The 16,745-nt window shown below is 41.5% G+C and overlaps 1 protein-coding gene across 5 annotated transcripts in view; it reads right to left on the bottom strand.

The window, feature by feature from the left end:
* The window catches only part of ST3GAL1 (ST3 beta-galactoside alpha-2,3-sialyltransferase 1), a 122,983-nt gene that overhangs the window by 30,343 nt on the left and 75,895 nt on the right, over positions 1-16,745 (bottom strand). For 4 of the 5 annotated variants that reach the window (XM_070940317.1, XM_070940318.1, XM_070940320.1 and 1 more), the window contains exon 3: positions 15,238-15,363. The exons of the other annotated variant lie outside the window; for it this stretch is intronic. The gene's annotated coding sequence lies outside the window, so the exon portion shown is untranslated. The remainder of the gene's footprint in view (positions 1-15,237; positions 15,364-16,745) is intronic. 5 annotated transcript variants of the gene reach the window in all.

Here is a 16,745-nt window from a genome sequence, read left to right as displayed (position 1 = left end):
TTGGTGGATGTGGCTTAGTTGGCGTGGCAGGGGTAGGTTACTGCAAAATCCCCATTTCCTCCCGATCAGCTGGGACTCAGGAGGCATAGAATCGATGGAGATGGGGACAGTCAGAATTTTTACTACCGGTTCTCCGAACTACTCAAAATTTCCGCTACCGGTTCTCCAGAACTGGTCAGAACCTGCTGAAACCCACCTCTGATACAAAAAATTCCTTTTCATTCCCTTTTCCCCCAGCATGGGGTCAAAGATACTTTTCGTTACTGCCAAGTTTGTGATAGATAAGATAACCTTTATTGTCACTTTTCTGTGCACACAGTAGCACCCAATAAAATGAAATTCTGATGCCTGCTCTCAAAAGAGTATACACATGCACACACACAGAGTCATATAAGTTATAACAGCACTGAAAAAGTGACTTATGACCATTTTTCACATTTATGACCATTACAGCATCCTCAAGATCAGGTGATCAAAATTTGGATCAGTGGTGGGTTGCCCCCGGTTCGGACCGGTTCTATAGAACCGGTAGTAAAACCGGCGGGAGGCTCCGCCCACCGACCCCGACGTCATCAAAATGCTTCTGCGCATGCGCGCGCAACTCCGTTGCCAACCGGTAGTAAAGGTTAAGTAGAACCCACCCCTGATTTGGATGCTTAGAAACTGACTCATATTTATGACGGTTGCAGTGTCCCAGGATCAAGTGATCCCATTTTATGACCTTCCGACAAGCAAAGTCAACAGGAAAGCCCAATTCACTTAACAAACTTAACAACCGCTGAGATTCACTTAACAAGAAAGGTTAAGTGGCATGAAATGTCGTAAAATGGGGAACATTCACTTAGCAAATGTTTCGCTTAGCAGTGAAAAATTTGGGCTCAATTGTGGTCATAAGTCGAGGACTAGCTGTATACACAACACACACACACACACACACACACACACACACACACACACACACACAGAGTATATACACACACACACACACACACTCATTGTAGGAGAACACCAGACTGAGCCCGAGGGAGAGATTAAACATGTCATAAGTCATGAGCCCCTGCGTGAACGCAAGGGATCGATGTTCAGCCCACTTAAATGCCTTCTTAATTCCTGCTCATTTCCCTTGACCGTTAGTAGCTCAGATTTTTGTAGAGAGCTTAAACTCGCAATAAAACTTTATACTCATTTGAACTGCCTGAATTTCTTAATTTCCCTGGCGCTTGACACACACATTTATACATATATGTACGATATATATTAATCACAGTCCATTTTGAATACATAGGGGAAAAAAAGAGTCTTGTGAGTAAAGCTTATGGGGCAGTGATTTATGCTTCTCGTCTTTAATGTGGAAATTAGAAAATTATGGAGATATATTTTTAATCCTTTGTAGAACTGTGTGTCCAAACTCCATAAGGAAATCAATTCACATACGGTATCTTCACTGCTACTAAATGAAAATCAAGAGGTCGAGAATATCTTCTGATGTAATAATAAAGGCATCTCGGCAGACTGGAACAATTGAGTTGGTTTATAACAGAGAATGATTTCAATTGCTCAGAACATTATAAAACAATATTTTACAATAAAACAGTAACAATAATACAGCCCACTATGACAATTACAAAATGAAAATAAATATTTTTGTAATATAGGTGATGTTCCTCTGATGAATCTTTATTGGCTTTATAGATATCTCCAGGTAATTTTCTGATCAACAGATGTGGAAATGTTTTCCTACTTTTTGCTGTTGTTGCTGTTATTGATTTGATATTATCTTATCAAAGATATCTATTTCCCTCCAGGTTATCACTTCTCCCTCCAGGTTATAACTTCCTGATATAAGAAATAATAAAAAAAAGAATTTGTCTTTTCTAGTGCAACCGTGGTGACTCAGTGGTTAGAATGCAGTATTGCAGGCTAATTCTGCTGACTGCCAGCAGTTCGATGCTCACCAGCTCAAGGTTGACTCAGCCTTCCTTGCAACCTGGACCTAAATTGTTTCAACTCCTACCCTCAAAACGACACCAGAACAACTAGACACAAGAACAGTTTTTTCCCTAATGCCATCACTCTGCTGAACAAATAATTCCCTCAACACTGTCAAACTATTCACTAAGGCTGTGTTATTAATACTATTAGTCTTCTCGTTCCGATCACCCATCTCCTCCCACTTGTGACTGCATGACTGTAAATGTTGCTTGTATCCCTACGATTTATATTGATATTGATTGTTTCCTAATATGATTTGATTGCTTATTGTACCCTATGACTATCATTAAATGTTGTACCTTATGATTCTTGACGAATGTATCTTGTCTTTTTATGTACACTGAGAGCATATGCACCAAAGACAAATTCCTTGTGTGTCCAATCACACTTGGCCAATAGAGAATTCTATTCTATTCTATTCTATTCTATTCTATTCTATTCTATTCTATTCTATTCTATTCTATTCTATTCTATTCTATTCTATTCTATTCTTTAGAACAACCACAAAAAACCCAAAGAAAAATCTTTTTAAAAAAAGTTTTAAAAGTGGCCCATTCTTCATTCAAAGTATTGTACTCAAAACTTCTCATTGCCTGCATCTTTGCCAAGGTTTGTTTGATTAACTCAGGACATTTTTTAAAAGATGGCACTTTAATACTCTATCTAGGTTGTAACTTCCTTATGTAACAGGACATGCCCTTTATATATAATTAAAATCCTTAAACTCCTTTGTAACAGGATTTCCTGGTTCTCCCTCCCATCCGTGATCTCATCCTGCTTTGTTTAAAATTCAGCCAAATTTCGCCAATTACAGTTACCAGATCCAGGTGCCAAAATCTAGATGTTGGATGGCCACAAACTGGTATGGAAAATTCCTAAAAATTCCTAATTCTGTCAGCTATTTAGTGGTCACCCCGGTTTTTGCAACTCAGATCCATTAGTTCTGAAGAAAAAAAAAAAAGACCACAAGAGATGAAATGGTACCAGTTTCTAGAAAATGAGTTTGGGGCAGCCCAAAATGTATTTTGAAAATCACAGGTGCCTCTGACATGCAAAAATAAACAAAAATGTATTTCTTCGTCAAAACTGCATAAACAGTGGAACAGAGATCTATGGAAGTATAGAAAATAGAAATATTTATGGAGGTCTATGGATCTAAGAAGAGAAGGACCAGGGGAGACATGATAGCAGGGTTCCAATATTTGAGGGGCGGCCACAGAAAGGAGGGGGTCAAGCTGTTTTCCAAAGCACCTGAAGGCCAGACAAGGAACAATGGATGGAAACTGAACAAGGAGAGATTCAACCTGGAAATAAGGAGACATTTTCTGACAGTGAGAGCAATCAACCAATGAACCAGCTTGCCTTCAGACATTGTGGGAGCTTCATCACTGGAGCTTTCAAGAAAGAGACTGGACTACCATTTGTCAGAAATGGTATAGGGTCTCTGCTTGGTTTGGGGGTTGGACTAGATGACCTAGAAGGTCCCTTCCAACTCTGTTATTTTGTAATTTCAGACGGAAATGTCTACGAAGGAAGACATAGAGTAGACATTCTTTGTTCTTCTCCATCCTCAAGCTTCACATCTATACTTAGGTTGAGTTGATAGAGCCAGAGAAAGGCGGTTCTATGGATATCTTTTTGAAGCTTTTTGAAATTTTGAAGCTTCTCTGAGATGCTGGGAATAACAATAGACCAATTTCCCATCTACATCCTGCATTTTTTAGCAGAACATAAGACGGTTATGTTCAACCTCTATTAAGCTAATTGCTCTGATCTTAGCTTTGTTTGGAACAAATTGCCTCCAGAAGTTGTCAATTCTTCAGCACTGGAGATTTTGAAGAAATGATTGGACAATTTATTGTCTGAAGTGGTATAGGGTTTCCTGCCAGAGCAGGTATTTAGGTTAGAAGACCTCCAAGGTCCCTCCCAACTCTGTTATTCTGTTTCAAAAAGAGAGAGGGGGGGGGGGAAGCGTGTCAGTATTTTTTTTTTAAATTGAACTTTTCATTTTAAAGTGCATTTTGCTCACCATTCTTAATTATTATTAATTAATTTTATTAATTAATATTTTTGTTATATTATTATAACCAAAAAAAAAAAAAAAAGGAAAATCTGAAATGAACTGTTTAAAAGTGGCCCGGTACTGTACTTAAAAGTGAAATTCAGGAACGTATCGTCTTGTACTTTATTTATTGGTTCGATTTATATGCCGCCCTTTTCCGGAGACTCAGGGCGGCTTACAATGCGTTAAGCAATAGCCTTCATACTTTTTGTATATACCTGCTTAGCAGGCCTTTCGGGGCCCCCTAAGCGGTGTTCTTTTATATACAAAGTCAGCTTACTGCCCCCACAAACCGGGTCCTCATTTTACCTACCTCAGAAGGATGGAAGGCTGAGTCAACCTTGAGCCTGGTGAGAATTGAACTTGCAGTAATTGCAGACAGCTGGTGTTACTTAACAGTGCTTTAGTCTGCTGCGCCACCAAGGCTCTACTTGTTCTGTTCTCTGAGTGTTTGCCTGCATTTCGCACAAAGTTTGTTTGATTAATCCAGGACATTAAAAAAAAAAAAAAAAGAAGAAGAAGAAAGAAATAGAAGAGAGTCTTGAGCCTTAGCATGACAAATGGAAGGCTCCAAGAAATTTCATCACAGAGTGTAAAACGATTTCTGAAAAGAGGTGAAAAATGTCACTCTTGTGAGATGGCCTGGCCTTACATCGCAAATCACCAGCAAAAGCTGGAAGGTGGTGCAGTCGTAAATCACAGCAGGACAACCTGTTCAGCTTGCTTGCTTGCTTGGCCTGCACGCCCCCCCCCCCTTCACCTTTGCATCCCATCCGGATGCCTTGGTTAGGCCTTGACTTTGCCACTTATATGTAGGCAAAAAGTGGAGGTTTCGGGTGAGGACAATTAAACCAGCAGAATAGTTTGCCTCCAGAAATCGTGGGTGCTCCATCATTGGATATTTTTAAGAAGAGTCTAGACCAGGGGTGTCAAACTCAAGGCCTGGGGGCCGGATCTGGCCCACGGGGGGGGGGGGGCTTAGATCTGGCCCGTGGGGGCCACCCTGGAAACAGTGAAGGAGCGGCCTGCGGTGCCTCTGCCAGTGAAAATGAAGCTCCCTGGCAGAGGGTTGCAGGAGGCTGTCCCAGCCGAAAACGGAACTCGGGAGACTGTTTTCGCTGGCAGAGCACTCCGGTCACCACAGGAGTGCCCAAAATGAGTGACATCATGCTGGCCATGCCTCCCTGGACACGCCCCACGCCCTCCCCCAAGGTCAAATACAACCCTGATGCGGCCCTCAATTAAATCAAGTTTGACACCCCTGGTCTAGACAGTCACTTATCTTAAATAGTATACGTTCTCCTGCTAGAGCAGGGAACTGGATTAGAAGACTTTTAAGGTCCCTTCTATTTATTTCTATTTCTATTTCTATTTCTATTTCTATTTCTATTTCTATTTCTATTTCTATTTCTATTTCTATTTCTATTCCACTCTACTCTACTCTACTCTACTCTACTCTACTCTAGTCTACTCTACTCTAGTCTACTCTACTCTACTCTACTTTACTCTACTCTACTCTTGGCCCAACTATTAAAAATGCTTATAGCTGTGGTGTCTGATCTTTATGTAGCAAAACCTGGAGAATAAACAACGGCTGACCCAATCCAATTTAATGGCAGATAGGTAGTCCTCACCTTACAACCGGCCTTGGGAAAAGTGACTTATACCTCATATTTGAAGTCATGACCGTTGCACCACTCCCACAGTAACATGATCTCAGTTTGGGCCCTTGGCAACTGGCTTGCATTTATGTCTTGCAATCACATGATAGCAATTTGTGATTTTTCCAGCCAGCTTCTCGGCCAGATAAAATCAATTGGGAAATCAGATTTGCTTAATGGCTACATGGTTTATTAACAGTCATGGTTAAAATGGTTGTAAAAATTGGGGGTCCAATTTTTGGACCTGCTTAATGACCATAGTGACATAGTAAAATTCCAATCCCAATTTATAGTCATAAACTGAGGGCTAGCTGTAATAAACAAATTAATCTTTAAGATAGCACAGTCTCAGTGAGTAGCATCACCTAAGTGAAACTGGTTAATCTAAAAAAAAAAAAAATTCAGCGAGTTCAAACACAAGTTTGAAGGTTTAGGAAGCAGGTTAAGCAGGCTCTATAAATTAGATAAATCGATAAAAGTAAAATAAAATGTGGTTCATTCTTGGACAGGAGCCCACAGGCAATTTCAAGAAAAAAAAATGTGACTTCTACAGTATGTTAGCAATAGCACTTAGATTTATATACTGCTTCATAGTGCTTTTACAGCCTTCTCTAAGCGGTTTACAGAGTCAGCCTATTGCCCCCAACAATCTGGGTCCTCATTTTACCCACCTCGGAAGGATGGAAGGCTGAGTCAACCTTGATATTTTGGCCAAGAGAGCGACACAGGTACAGTATATTTTGAAGTCACATAGAGTTGAGTTCAACTTGGTGAGAACTTTTAAGATAGCTCAAATCTCTCTGTTCGCTTGGTCACATCAAATTAACATGACTATTCCTCTGTGCAATAAAGGGATGGTTTAGTTAGAAGCCTTTTTCCAATGTAGTCTCAATAAACAGAACCTACTTCATAGCAGTACAGAACAAGAGGTAGGACTTGGCAAACACAAGCATATCTAGCTGAAATCACGGAGTTTGCCAACTGGACAAGTAGAATCACAAAGTGCATTGTTAATTGATGTAGAAAGCAGTTTTCTTGCTAAGAGAAGAAGAAAGATCAATTAGATCTTGACGTTCCTCTCGAAGCTCAAGGCAACTTTTTTTTTTTCATTTTATTAAATTTGTATACCGCCCTACTCCCGAAGGACTCAGGGCGGTGAACAGGCACAAAATAAAACACATAAGTACAAAAGTTAAAACATGATTAAAACCCAATTAAATAATTTTTGCCCGAGACAATTTAAAACTCCCAATAATTTAAAACGAATTAAAATTTCAGTTTAAAAATTTAAAAGAAGGGGAAAAAATTAGGCCAGGCCGGCCTGCTGGAATAGGAGTGTCTTCAAAGCATGGCGGAAAGTGCGCAGATCCGGGATCCTCCGTATCTCCGGGGGGAGCTCGTTCCAGATAGTAGGTGCCCCCACAGAGAAGGCCCTCCCCCTAGGGGCCGCCAGTCGACATTGTTTGGCTGACGGCACCTGGAGGAGCCCCTCTCTATGAGAGCATACCGGCCGGTGGGAGGCTGTTTGTGGTAGTAGGCGGTCCCGTAAGTACTTACTCAAGACTCCCTCTGACAATTTTTCTAAAGCTAACATTGCCTGAGATCAGCATGTTCTGTGACTACAGATGCTCAGATCTTTAACTGACGTGGCATGAATACAATTGCATCACATAACAGCTGATGTTTACACATGTGAAGTAGGGCCATCTTTGGGGCAAGTTCTTTGGTTAAACCGCACCCATGCACCCAAATTTGAAAGAGGTCATTTCACCTGAAAGGAATCTGTTTGATATTTAGGAATGGCCCCTCGCTTTAGGCAAACAATTCCTTTGCACGCACTTAGCTTGCCACGGTGTTGACAAGGATGAAAAGCAAATGGAAAAAGTTACTTCGTGGGAGGACAATGGTTCTAGTGCTAACACCGTGCATTTATTGGACATATGCAAGGAGACTCCATCAAGGATTGGACAGAGTCAATAAAACACTTCACAGAAGAGGATACTTGAAGCTCAGGGTTGAACTTTGGAATCCTTGATGGTCTCCGAGCTTGGTTGTTTTCTTGCAGATGTTTCATTACCCAGCTGGGTAAACACTGATGATGTTACCTAATTTGGTAATAAAACATCTGCAGGAAAACAACCAAGCTCAGAGAGAGCACCAAGGACCCCACAAAACACTTAAATTATAGCCACTGCCCTTTAAATTAAACATTTCATCACTCTTTTTACTGCATGTAATGTTCTCAGTTCCGTTTAAAGGTTTGGCTGTTAGATACCAAGAAAACAAACGAAGGCGTTGTTGACTTTCAAAATGTTTTAAGACATCTTCCCCAAAGGAAGTTGTTGGGGGCTTTGAAAAACAATGGACAGTCGGAGCGATGCTACTTTTAAAACAGGGAAGGAGGAAGTCTTAAGAAATTACAGGTAGTCCTCGATTTGCAATGGTCCATTTAGTGACTTATGACCTTTTTTTTCACGCTTACGACCATTGCAGCGTCCCCATGGTCCTCTGATCAAAATTCATATGCTTGGCCACTGACTCATATTTATGACCGTTGCAGTGTCCCGGGGTTCCATGATCCCTTTTTGTGACCTTCTGACAAATGAAGTCAATGGGGAAACCAGATTCATTTAACAACCGTGTTACTAACTTAACAACTGCAGTGATTCACTTAACAAATGTGGGTGCAAAAATGGGGCAAAACTCACTTAACAACTGTCTCACTTAGCAAATGAAATTTTGGGCTCAATTGCGGTTGTAAGTCGAGGACTACCTGTATAGCTATGTCGGCTTGTCTACAATGGGCGAGGTGGAACAGATGGTTGAATAACAAGTTTGTGAGCACTTGAGAGTAGAAATGCAGCAGTGTGACAAAAATAGAATGGCTTGGCATGGCATGGCATGGCATGGCATGGCACGGCACGGCATAGCATAGCAGAGCAGAGCAGAGCAGAGCAGAGCAGAGCACAGAACAGAATAGAATAACAGATAAGGATAAGGATAAGGATAATTTTATTTCTATACCGCCCCTCTCCCGAAGGACTCGGGGTGGTGTACAGCCAGGTAAAAACACAATACAAATATCACAATTTAAATTTAAAAAATTATTAAAAGTATTACATTTAAGGCCAATTAACTAAAAAACCCAAAAATTTAAGAATTCCAAATTTAAAACTCAATTTATGAAGCTAGCCCTGCCTGTCGGAAGAGCAGGGTCTGAAGAGCACAGCGGAAAACTCGGAGGTCAGAGATCTTGCGTATGTCCGGGGGCAGTTCATTCCAAAGGGCAGGGGCTCTATCATCTATCTATCTATCTATCTATCTATCTATCTATCTATCTATCTATCTATCTATCTATCTATCTAGTCAGTCACATTTCTATGCTGCCCAACTCCCCAGGGAGTCTTTACATGTAATCTATATTACATTAATATATGTAATAAAACAGTAAATTGCACCAATCTATATTTTAAGATCTATTACATTTGTTGTGTAATGCACACATATCTAAATTACAACCTTAAAGTCCTAAAAGTCCAATTTCCTGACTGTGTTGACTGGGAATTATGGAACATCAGAAGTCAAAACTGCTTTCGAATTGTGGAGTTGGAGAAGATTCTTGAAAGTCCCTTGGACTATAAGGAGATCCAGTCAAGTCAATCCTACTCTGACTGTCCTTTGGAAGGACAGATACTGAAGCTGAAGCTCAAATACAGATATCCCGCAATTTACAACCACAATTGAGCCCAAAATTTCTGTTGTTAAGTGAGAAATTTATTAAGTGAGTTTTGCCCCATTTTACGACTCTCCTTGCCACATTCGTTAAGTGAACCACTGCCGTTGTTAAATTAGTAAGACCGTGGTTAAGTAAATCTGGTTTCCTCATTTGACTTTGCTTATCAGAATGTCACAAAAAAGGATCACGTGACTTCGGGACACTGCAACCGTCATAAATGTCAGTCAGTTGTGAAGCATCCAAAATGTAAATCACGTGACCAAAGAGATGTTGCAATGGTCATAAGTGTGAAAAGTAACTCATTTTTTTTGTGATGTTGTTAACTGTTGTAAGTCGAGGACTACCTGCACTTTGGCCACCAAATGAGGAGAGAGGACTCATTGGAAAAGACCCTGATGTTGGGAAAGATGGAAGGCAAAAGGAGAAAGTGATAGCAGAGGAGGAGATGGTTAGTGTCAGCAACTCAATGAACATGACTTTGGACAAATTCTGGAGATAGCGAAGGACAGGGGGCTGGCACGCCATGGGGTTGCGAACAGTTGGACACACAATTTAGCAACTGAACCACAATGACAAAAGAAGTTCAACACCTCTTGAGGGTTCACGCTGTAGAAAGCTGACCTAGATACAGATACAGATTAACAGAGATGGAAGGGACCTTGTAGGTCATCTAGTCCAACTCCCCTCCCCATCCAAACAGGAGACCTTACACCATTTCTAACAGATGGCAGTCCAGTCTCTTCTTGAAAGCTTCCAGTGATGAAGCTCCCACAACTTCCGAAGGCAACTTCTGTTCCATCGGTTGATTGTTCTCATGGTCAGAAAATTTCTCCTTATTTCTAGGTTGAATCTTTCCTTGTTCAGTTCCATCCATTATTCCTTGTCTGGCCTTCAGGTGTTTTGGAAAATAGCTTGACCCCTTCCTCTCTGTGGCAGCCCCTCAAATATTGGAAGACTGCTATCATGTCTCCCCTGGTCCTTCTCTTCATTGGACTAGCCATGCCCAGTTTCTGCAACCATGCCCAGTTCTTCACATGTTGTAGCCTCCAGTCCCCTAATCATCTTGGTTGCTCTCCTCTGCACTTTTTCTAGAGTCTCAACATCCTTTTTATAGTGTGGTGACCTACAATGTTGATTTTGAAATCTTGTAAGGTTTCTCTTAAGGAAAATATCCATAAATTCAACAAGTTTTACTTCTTCCTTTGTTTGAGTCTCAACCACAGGTAGTGCAACTAACATAGTAGTTGTGGCTGAGTAGGGGTGTCTGTTTGAACAAGCCATACGTACCATCAATAACGCAACCACCCAGCTTAAAACCTCTTTAAAGCGAGATTAATTTCATTTCTAAAAATGTCCCCCTTTGTTTTGTTTTGAATGGAAGGCTTATCAAAATAGAGGGTAACCTTTTGCTGAAGTCTTTTTAAAAAGGCCAGTGTTTATACAACAGATCCCTTTGTCAAGAAAAGAATTTGGCTGCGATTTAGTACATATACTTTACAGTGGAAAATCTTATTTGGAGAAGGTTCTCAAATATCACCATTTGCTTCCTTACATTTTGCACACCAGGAAACAAACTGGATTCTTTTCGATTTTCAATTGTTATTCTTTTTCTGTTGTGTGTTCAGTTTGGCCTTTAGAAAAATAAACAGCTTTTTCCTAGTTTGGTTTTTAATTATTTTATTTTTTTTATTTTTAAAAGCAGAATGTTCTGATTAAATGGTTGAAGATAGCGGCCAAGCTCTTTGGAGAAACTCTGTGCCTTGCATTCTTAGATAAATCCATTTGTACAACCTCAGAGAACCAGTTTCTCTATGGTTAATTTTGTTGTTGTTTAGGTGTCAGTTAAATTGGTATAGCTTCAGGGCAATAGCCGGCAGTGAATATAAAATGGAAACTGGATCAGGAGATCAGGAAATCGCGTAATGAGGAACAGGTAACAAACTTTTAGGCAGTCCAGAGAAAGAAAGAAAGAAAGAAAAAAAGAAAAAAAGAAAGAGAGAGAGAGAGAGAGAGAGAGAGAGAGAGAGAGAGAGAGAGAGAAAGAAAGAAAGAAAGAAAGAAAGAAAGAAAGAAAGAAAGAAAGAAAGAAAGAAAGAAAGAAAGAAAACTATAGATGTTAAGGAAATGATAAAAACCACACAAAATTGAGAATGGTCTATAAAGAGATGTTCTGTGGTCAGAATCAGAACAGAATCTGGAAGGGACCTTGGAGGTCTTCTATCAATCTTCTATCAGGTAGTCCTCTATTTATGACCAGTCACTTACAATGGATCCCCCCCAAAGACACAGTTCCTAAATTCTGATGGCCTCCTCCTCCATGGTCACATGACCATATTTTGGTCGCTCATCAATCAGCCCAGATTTAAGGCTGTTTGAAGCATCCAGCAGTCACATGATCACAATTTATGACCTTTTTGCTGAAACATGTTGTTTACTTCTGGTTTCCGGCAAAAACACCCCATAGTGAACAATGACTTCACTCAATGACCTTGGTGTTCATTTAACAACAGCTGCAAAAAAGGTCACAAAAATCAAGCCAGTCACATGGGTGACCTGTTTTACATCCATCATGACTTACAACCCGTAATGGGCAGGTTCAATTATGGTCGTAATTCAAGGATTACCTGTAGAACCTGTTGGCAAGTTCTTCCTCAGAGAATGCAACACAGAATTCATTGTCATATGAGATGGTGGTATTCAGGGCTTTGAGGAAAGAAATACGGATGACAGAATAGATGAAAACTATTTCTGGATATGGACGCACCATCAGAAGATGTTAGGACAGCTGTGAAGGAGCTGTGCCTTTATACATTTCAGGATGATTTGTGCCTTTGACAGGATAGGAATTATATGCATAGACTGAGTGAATACTTTGTGGTCTTCTCTTACACGTCTTTTCTTGGGCTCATGTTGAACAGAGCTCCAAGTATTGCCCTCACATTGCTGATATATCAGTCAAATGGAAGAAGAAGAGGAAGAAGGAGGAGGAGAAGAAGAAGGAGGAGGAGGAGAAGAAGAAGAAGAAGAAGAAGAAGAAGAAGAAGAAGAAGAAGAAGAAGAAGAAGAAGAAGAAGAAGAAGAAGAAGAAGAAGAAGAGGAGGAGGAGGAGGAGGAGGAGGAGGAGGAGGAGGAGGAGGAGGAGGAGGAGGAGGAGGAGGAGGAGGAGGAGGAGGAGGAGGAGGAGGAGGAGGAGGAGGAGGAGGAGGAGGAGGAGGAAACAATGAGACAGCTCCAGTCACCAAAGGATTGCCCATTCTTACACTAAAGGCCATGTTGGCTTGGTGTCGCAAAGAACTTATGAGGAACTTCTGGTTCCTCTGAGGCTGTTGAACTACAACTCCCAAGATCCTTCAGCAATCAAGACAGGTGGGACTGCTGGGAATGGTCATTAAAGAATATGTTCTGAGGAGATAATGCCGAGTCTGTACCAATTGTCTGGGTCTGCTTGTGTGAAGGATACCTAGCAAGAAAGTAGTCCCAAAGGTGCTTTTTCAAGAGACAAGTGGACTTCCTGTTTTTTTTTAAGACGTTTCACTTCTCATCCAAGAAGCTTCTTCAGCTCTGAGTGAAGAAGCTTCTTGGATGAGAAGCGAAACATCTTCAAACTCCCCCACCCCAGAAAGTCCAGTTGCCTCTTGAAAAAGCACCTTTGGGGACAACCATGACTTAGATGATTGAGAATCTCCGTAGATATTTAGCGAGGCCCTTTGGGATGAACACCTTGCGAACAATGAGGGAATATGAATGGATTTCCAGAAAAATTGCAGGCTACAGGAACCATTTGCGCTTCAGTTTGAGATGCAGACAGGACAGAATCATCCACAACAGCCTGGGTCTGTGCTCAACAATAAAGCAGAAAACATCCTGCAGAAAGCACAGCTCCAATTCCTCAATGAAAGAATAAGACAGATTCATTTTCACACGGAGCTGAAGAAGCTTCTTGGATGATAAGCGAAACGTCTTCAAAGAAAAAAACCAGAAAAGTCCAGTTGCCTCTTGAAAAAGCACCTTTGGGACAACCATGACCTGGATGACTGAGAACCTCCATAGATATCACGAAGATGTGGATATAGATAACAAGATATAAAAAAGATGTAGAGACTCTAGAAAGAGTGCAGAGAAGAGCAACAAAGATGATTAGGAGGTTGGAGGCTAAAACATATGAAGAATGGTTGCAGGAACTGAGTATGTCTAGTTTAATGAAAAGAAGGACTAGGGGAGACATGATAGCAGTCTTCCAATATCTCAGGGGCTGCCACAAAGAAGAGGGAGTCAAGCTATTCTCCAAAGCACCTGAGGGCAGGACAAGAAGCAATGGGTGGAAACTAATGAAGGAGAGAAGCAACCTAGAACTAAGGAGAAATTTCCTAATGGTGAGAACAATTAACCAGTGGAACGAGTTGCCTCCAGAAGTTGCGAATGCTCCAACACTGGAAGTTTTTAAGAAGATGTTGGATAACCATTTGTCTGAAGTGGTATAAGATTTCCTGCCTAAGCAGGGGGTTGGACTAGAAGACCTCCAAGGTCCCTTCCAACTCTGTTATTCTAAGGTACCTCTGCACCACCTGGATTATAGTCCTAAGAATGATTCATTTAATGGTCTTTCAAAGTTACCACGGCACTGAAAAAAGTGCCGTTGGGGGCTTTGAAAAAAATGGACAGTCAGAGCAATGCTACCTTTAAAACAAGGAAGGAGGAAGTCCCAAGAAATTACAGGTAGTCCTTGACTTATGACAGTTCATTTAGTGACCGTTACAACGGCATTGGGGGGAAAAGTGACTTATGACCATTTTTCACACTTACGACCGTCGCAGCATCCCCATGGTCACGTGATCCAAACACAACTGATTCATATTTATGATGGTTGCAGTGTCCCAGGGGTCACGGGATCTCTTTTTGTGACCTTCTGACAAGCAAAGTCAATGGGGGGAAAACCAGATTCACTTAACAAACGGGTTACTACTTTAACTCCTACAATGTTAACAACTCTGGCAAGGAAGGGTTGTAAAACGGGGCAAAACTCACTTAAAGAACTATGTTGCTTAGCAATGGAAAGGTTGGCCTCTATTGCAGTCGTAAGTCGAGGACTACCTCAACAGTCAGATACTGCAAAATCCCCATTCTCCCCCCCCCCCACTCCTGGGGAAAAGATATTGAAAAATCTCCATTCCCACCCCTCTCCTGGGGCAAGGATACCGCAAAATCCCCATTCCCTCCCCACTCCTGCGGGAAGGATACTGCAAAATCCCCATTCCCTCCCCACTCCAGGGGAAGGACACTGCAAAATCCCCATTCTCTCCCCACTCCTGGGGGAAGGATATTGCCAAATCTCCATTCCCACCCCACTCCAGGGGAAGGATACTGCAAAATCTCCATTCCCACCCCACTCCAGGAGAAGGATACTGCAAAATCCCCATTCCCTCCCCACTCCTGGGGGAAGGAAACTGCAAAGTCCCCATTCCTCCCCACTCCTGGGGGAAGGATATTGCAAAATCTCCATTCCCACCCCACTCTGGGGCCAGCCAGAGGTGGTATTTTCCAGTTCTCTGAAGTGCTCAAAATTTCCGCTACCGGTTCTCCAGAACCTGTCAGAACCTGCTGGATTTCACCCCTGGGCCTACTGTAATATTATTCCACGCCTGGCAATAATTTAGCTAGAAGCCACTTTCAGGTTATATACTAAGAAAAGCAGTGTTATTAATAGCTTGGGAAGGCATTTCAGGGCTAAGAGGGGCCTCGAAAAGTTTTCCAGATCTCTCTCTCTCTCCGTGTATGTGAGCTCTCACCTTGTATGCTTCTAAAGCTTTCTGGTATTTTGGACTCTGGCTGTCCTCAGCCCCATGACGAGATCAAGGGTTACACGTCCTCAGCTTCACCTTGGATTTGGAAGGGCTTAGGGCTAGTCCGTTGAGCTGGAAAGATAAAACATCATGATCCCTGTAACATTCCTGTTGAAACAGGTTGCGCAAAAGCTTATCAAGATGTCCTTTCGCTAGTGGTCTGATTATGTAAAAATTGTCCGGTTCCCGGTGGAAGGATTACAATTTATGCACGTTTGCTGATTACGAAGAAAGAGACCCAGGGGTTTAGAGAATGTAAGCTTAAATCCAGCGTTTAAAAATGAAAGGTGCCAAAAAAGGGTTTACCGGGACCACATATCCTCCATGATGATCAGCTCAGCCTACTGCAACGTGGGACCGAATTGGCAACTTATGAAATTCAGAGAATTGCCTTTCTTTCAGTCAAAGGGGTTTGTAGTCCCTTCCCTCTTTTCTTCTTTAGTGGCCTTGCTTTGGTGGAAGAGAAGCCCATAATCTACCCACCGCCCAGCAAGTTGTCATTGTGGGGTTGTGATATATTTTTTTCCCTCTTCTGTAGATATGGTGTGAAGCTATCTAAACATTTCTCCTTTATTTGTTTGTTTGTTTTTTGTGGTATGGGTTTGGCCAGGTTTCTAAAAGGACTTGAACACTGTCACTTTTTAATCTGTTATTCCCACACTGCCCCAGTTCTTAAGATGATTTAGATCAGAGGAGGGAAGAGAGAGAGAGAGAGAGAGGGAAGGAGGGAGGGAGGAAGACAAATTTTTCATACTTGAAAAAGCACATGCCTTGTAATGTTGCAATGGTCGCCAACTAGATAGCTTCAAAAGAGAATTGGTTCCCATGATATTTTGAGCTTTTAACAATTTAAATATTTTTAAAACTTAGTCAGTTTCCTTCCGTTGATTTGTTCGTTTTAATTTTTCAGGCTATTTTAAATAGGTGAGTCTAACCACTTCTTATGGAGACTTGCAGAGCTATTTCAAAAGAAATGACGGCAAGCTGAGCTATCTGATTGGTGTAAAGAAGAAGAAATCATTTCTTCTGTGTCTTTCTTTAAATTATTATTATTTTTTTGGTCTACCACAGTGTTTCTCAAACTTGGGAACTTGAAGAGATGAACTTGAAGGAACTTGAAGTCCATATCTCCTCAAAATTCCTCAGCCAGCATGGGAATCTGTAAGAGTTGAAATTCACATCTCTTAAAGTTGCTAAGTTGAGTAAGATCAGTCTATAACAGCACACTGGGTCAGGAACTAGCAAAGTCCCATTCATCACAACGAAATCTCCTTAGAGCAGCGGTCAGCAACCCGCGGCTCTGGAGCCGCATGTGGCTCTTTCACCCCTCTGCTGCGGCTCCCTGTCACTCAAAATAGGCATCACAACCGCCAATGTGCGACACCTGCTGGGACGTGATTTATTGAGCTTTTCAACCCCCGGTAGGCCAACCATGGATAAATCCAAGAAAAGAA

Source organism: Pituophis catenifer, unplaced genomic scaffold, assembly GCF_029215685.1.
Source record: "Pituophis catenifer annectens isolate HBS135680 unplaced genomic scaffold, rPitCat1.0.hap2 SCAF_3, whole genome shotgun sequence".
NCBI classification, from domain to species: domain Eukaryota; kingdom Metazoa; phylum Chordata; class Lepidosauria; order Squamata; family Colubridae; genus Pituophis; species Pituophis catenifer.
This window is presented reverse-complemented; position numbering and strand designations above follow the sequence as displayed.